Source organism: Cavia porcellus, unplaced genomic scaffold, assembly GCF_034190915.1.
Source record: "Cavia porcellus strain 051 isolate PalLab524CR breed Dunkin Hartley unplaced genomic scaffold, mCavPor4.1 scaffold_19, whole genome shotgun sequence".
Taxonomy (NCBI): domain Eukaryota; kingdom Metazoa; phylum Chordata; class Mammalia; order Rodentia; family Caviidae; genus Cavia; species Cavia porcellus.
The window spans coordinates 30,029,199-30,035,070 of NW_026947502.1; positions in this window are offsets into that span (position 1 = coordinate 30,029,199).

Here is a 5,872-nt window from a genome sequence, read left to right on the forward strand (position 1 = left end):
GCTTTTTCTTGGGAAGTGCTTAGCATTTCTCTAACTATTCTACTTATATCTTGCTTTATTTCATTAAATATTTCACTTTTGAACTCGTCTATGAGACTTCGGAAATATAGCTTTATGTCTATTGGTGCCGTGTCTGATATTGCATGTTTTCTGTCCTCATTCTCCTTTGCATTTACCTTTCCTGGATCAGTGTTCTCAGGATTGGGGACTGAGGACCCTTTCTTATTGCTCCCTCTTCCCATACTTTTTGTTCCTTCCATGCAAGCGTATACAGGAGGCCCAGTTTTTTTCTTTGTCAGTTACAGTTTGTTTGAATCCTCTGGCTAGGTGTTCCCGCCCACTGCAGTGTACTAGGGAGACACAGACCTGGGCAGCCTCTGCTGGGCCCGCCCCTCCAGGTCAACCTAGTGAAGGCTCCACTGCTAGGGTGCACCACCAGGTGCTGGGACCTGGTTTGGGCTAGCCTACTGGGTCTTAGTCAGCAGAGTCACCCAGGCCAAGCCCTCTGCACCAATCCCACTTGAGAGGGGAACATATGACTAAAGTCACTGCAGCGTCCTATACCGTCTAGTCTGCCCGGTCCCCGAATGTACTCTTTTGGAGCCTGCTAGTCTATGGAAGGGTCCCCGTTCCTCTCACTCACTGCAGGTCGATGCAGGGCTCCTCACCAGTCCTGCTCTCAACTCTGTTCCCGGATTCCGCTCTCAGAGCTTTGGCATCTCTCTCCCTGCTGTGCCGATTGGGATGCAGCAGCAGCGGCAGGAAATTCAAATCACAATTTCCAGAGGCGTGAGTTCCAGCTTCAGCGCTGAGATTTTATCTGTTCCGCTTATAGCACCAGGATTGCATTTCCAGTTGGTTTCTCTAAGCTTAGTTCGTTCCTGGGTTGGCAGGTATATCTCCCCTTGCTTAGGACTCCTCATACCGCAGCATTCCTGGATTCTAAGCTGGGTATCTCAGAGAGCCTCCATAGCTGCTGTTATCTATCTGCCATGTTCTCCCGGAAGTCCATGCAACATTTTATATTAAATGAACAATGGCAGACTATGTTATTTGCCCTTAAGAGCTAAAGAAAGATCTCTCACTTGCTGATTAGTTCTAAGCTCATATGAAATCTTCTGGTACAATCCACTTTTAGAAATCATCATTCCACAATTGTAAGCATGGAGGCTTAGGCACTTAAATACTATTATCAGAGTAAATAAGAGCATAAGGTAAATTGGAAAACTACTGTAAACATAAACCCTACTTAAACAATAAATTTCTATTTTCAAAATTTAGTTGAACTTTAATTTTATAATACATAGTTAATCAGGTTATATCGCTTAAAAATTTTAATAGGAAAGGGCGAAGCTTAAAATCTATTCAGTAAATAACAGTACCATTTTATATTCGAACCAACTCTGTATTTCTCCTTTCTATGTAAAACAAATACAGGATGTTAAAATGAGACTGAACCAAGGAAAAGCAAAGAGGGGTCCACATGGGTGTCAGGAATACCCAGAAATGAGGACCTGAATATCAGCATAAAATAAAAACTCATAATCATCTGAGGAACAGACCCAGTTGAGAGTAAAGTCTAAAGATCTTCAGATGGAATCTACCCTAGAATGTGGGTAGGGACAGGAGGCTGAACATATCCACTGATAGAACACTGGAAACCCTCACTATGAATTAGAAATGCTCTGTCAATCAGATGCTCTACTTGGGTGCCTAATCCCTTCCCTTACTGCACTGTTTGCTTCTGATACATGGCTGAAACTGTAGCTATTTCACTGGCTGTGTGTGTCATCTATATGGCTGATCTATCCTTCATTACCTTTTTGTTTGTTTATTGAGATAGGGTCTTGCTATATATTTTGGGCTGGCCTTGAACTCACTGTGTAGCTTAAGCTGGCCTCAAATTCATGGCAATGCTCCTGTCTCAACCTCCAAGTACTTGGATGACAAGCATGTACAATCACACTCAGATAGGCCTTACTACTTTGAAATCCTTATAGTTACTCAACTCTTTCCTTATGTGTTCTAGATAAGGAAAAAAGTATAGCCAGCACTTTTAGAGGAATTTTTTGGGGAAAAATATTCACTACCACTGCTAAAAGTATGCCACAGAACATTTTATTCATGTTCTTTGTGACTTGAAAACTGAGCAAGGACTTTAGACTCATTTTAAAATATTTAAAAGTGTTAAACACACAAACAAACAGACAGAGATCACAGACATACACAGACACACAAACACACACACACACACACACACACACACACACACACACATTCTAAATTGCTCCACCCCAATGTTAGGCCTCTCAAAGGTAAAATCTCATAAGAGTTTTTCATCTGTTACTGAGCCCAGTAGCTGCGGTGGTCTCTGTTATTCTACACCAATTTTACTTCAATAAAAACATTAACTTTGCAAAAAACACAAACAAAAAAATAAGAGACCCAATGAAAAAACGGGCAACTTAAATAAATAGACATGCTATAGAAGTACAAATGGCTGATAAATATATGGAAAAATCTTCAGCATATCTGGCCATGAGAGAAAGCAAATTAAAACAACACTGAGATTCTATCTTACTCTGAAAAGAATGGTTATCGTCAAGAAATCAAATATTAACAAAAACACTGGTGAGGCTGTGGAGGAAAAGGAACCCGTCTACACTGTTGGTGGTATATCTAATAGTATAACTACTATGTAAATCAGTATGGAGATGCCTCAAAAAATATACAGAAATTCCATCCTACCAAGCCAGTTCCCTTCTAGGTATCCTCCTGAGTTAAACATTTTATATTTCAGTAATACATGCATACCCAGATTTATAACAGCACACCTCATAATAGCTACATCTTGGCAATAGCATATTATCCATCAAAATGAATGGGTTAAGAAAATGTACTTATACACAATGGAGTACTACTCTGTTGTAAAGTTTGGTAAACTTGAGTCATCTGTGGGAAAGTGGATGCACCTTGAGATCCCAAAGTGAACTGAAATAAACGAGATACACAAGCTTAAATATCTCATGGTTTCTCTTATATGAGAAGCACAAAACATAAAGACCAAAATAAAAGATATATAATAGGAAATGGAAAACAGTGAGTTCTGTCTTTTTTATCAAACGAGGTGACTGCATCTTGCACTAGTCCACCCTGGATATTCCTTTCTGAACATACTGAGTTACAGAAAATGCCTGCTCAGTTCCAGTCCTGGGAACACAGCCTACAAACCAAACATAGCTTATCGGGACCAAGGAATTTTCTGGCCTCCACACCTCCCTCCACTCTGCTCTTTCTTCCCCTTAACAAGCCTTCAGATTCCCCTGTGGCATCCTAGTTAGCCAGTCAGGACAGACTGTGAAGCCCTAAACCAGCCAATGGGAAAGGGCTGAGCTGCTCCATCTGTTTCAAGGATAAAGGGGCAACTCTCCCTTGCCTGGAATGCCTGCTATGTGATTCTTGTGCCCTTTTGCAAAAATAAAATGCCTTGTTGAGATTTCATAATGCCTAACTGCTTTATTATCCACACTGACAATTTGAGTCTGGGGCTTATCACCACCAACAGGGAGACAGATCTTTTTTACATCTGTAGAGGAGGCAGACATGAAGAGGGGAAGAGGAGAAATTTTAAAAATTTTAAAAGAGAAATGAATAGGAGTCAGGGAAACAGAGCCTGATAATATAGGTGGGTTTTTGTTTCATTTCGTTTTTTGTTTTTAGGGAAGCTGATCTAGGAAAGAAACTAAGTGAAATGGAAGCTAATGGGAAGAGTGGCACAAAATGAATGGGGGATGCTTTTAAGATGGAATAATCTTATTTAAAAGCACCATACTTTGGGACCCAGCACAGCCCTCAGATAGCTCAGCGCTGAGCAGGAGCTAGCCCCTGAGGCACCTTGCCATGTCTGATGAAACACTGCTTAGGGTCTGTGCTTTCTCAGATCCCCAACTTCCTTGAGAATCCAGTACTTGCTCACTAAGTCACAACGTTTGATTCCACACCGGCACCCCCATCACACCACATCGGTGAGCTGGGAGTCTCAGACGGACGTTCTAGTCCCCAGCCTTACCCATGCCTTGTGACCTGTGCCCACAGAAGGATGTTCTAGTCCTTCCTAAGCTTTCTCCACTTATAAGTGTCTCTACTGATTTGCAAAAGTGGAAAGAAGAGTAGTAAAAAGAGAATCCTTCTGTTGTAATTTGCCCATGAGTGCCTTTCTGTTGGTCTCCTTTTCCCTATGATTGGGAAGGCTGTGTTAGGCTAGAGATGAGGAATTTGTAGGAACAAATGCCTTAATCCACATTCAAAGACAAGGATGACACCTGTCACCCAGGTAGTAGAACTTGGGCTCATTCAGGTACTGCAAGTGCTTATTAGAAGAAACTTCCTCATCACCTGATGTGTACTGTCATTCGCAGCCAGCAGAGCCCTGAGACTCCCCTTGGAGACCTGAAGTGGGAGGCAGGTCTGCATCACAGAGCTCTGATTTCACCACAAAGGGCTCCTGAGTGTGGGGGAGAAGTGACAGAAAAGCTCCAACCACAGCCCCTCCACAGCCTGCAGCTCAGCCCATCTCTCAGCCCACCTCTCTGGGTTCCCAACACCCTCCCCTACAACCCCAGACATAACTGCTGCCTTGCAGGAGGTCTCTGCCTGAGCTCCACCAGGTTCTTAGTTCTGCAAATATGAAGTTGTCTCTGGAATTTTGGTATTTCCGGGGATTATCACACTCAAGATCTCCTCTTTCTGCATCTCCACCTTCCCACAGAACATTCTCTTGGCATGGTGTCAACTCAGGCAAAGCTGATGTTACATAATTATCTTATCTATAATAGATATATGATATATATATATATATATATATATATATATATATACTTACCCCTCCTTTCTTTTCTTTTCTCCTTTCCCCCATTCCAAGTTCTTCTTTCCTTTTGAACAGTTTCTGTCCCTTTCACTTTCATGATATTTTTGTGCATTTTGGAACTCTTTCAGTTTTTTATAATAGGGAGACAATATGATGTTTATACGTAGGAGTCTAGTTTATTTAATTTATGAGTATGGTCTGTAGTTGTATCCATTTCTCTTTAAAAAGTCTCATTTACCCTTCTTTATAGCTGAGTAGTACTCCATTGTATAAAATATCACAGCTTTTTTATTCCTCAGTTGATGGGCATTTGAGTTGTTTCTAAGATTTAGCTATTACATTCAGCTATAAACATGGGTGCACATATAGAGCTGAGGGATGACGCTTTCAATTATTCTGGGAAAATACCAAGCAAAGGAATAGCTGGGTCCAATAGGACCCCTAATCCTAGTTTTTTGAGGAATCTCCACACTCCCTGTACCAGTCTACACTCCCACCAACAGTGGAGATGGGTTATTTTTCTTGCACATTCGCCAGCATTTGTTATTGGTTGATTTCTTGATGATAGCCATTCTTTTGAGGGTGAGATGGAGTCTCAGTATTGTTTTAACTTGCACGTCTTGAATGACCAGTGACACTGAATATTTTTTCATATATTTGTTTTCCATTTGTATTTCTTCAGCTGAGAAGTGTTTATTAATCTCACAGACACCCATTTTTGGATTGGGTCTTTGAATTCAGGGACCTAGTGTTTTAAAAATACTTTATATGTTATAAGGGACAGTTGACTAATTTTTTTCCCAACCTGTGGTGTGTCTTTTCATTCTGTTGGAGATTCTTTTTGATGTACAATAACTGTTCAATATGATAAGAACTCAGTTGGATTCTTTGAAATACTTCCTACACATTTGGGTTTTGTTCATGAACTCCGCCTTCATAATCTTTTTTTTTTTTTTTTTTTTTTTTTTTTTTTTTTTTTTTTTTAGAGACAGGGTCTCACTATAT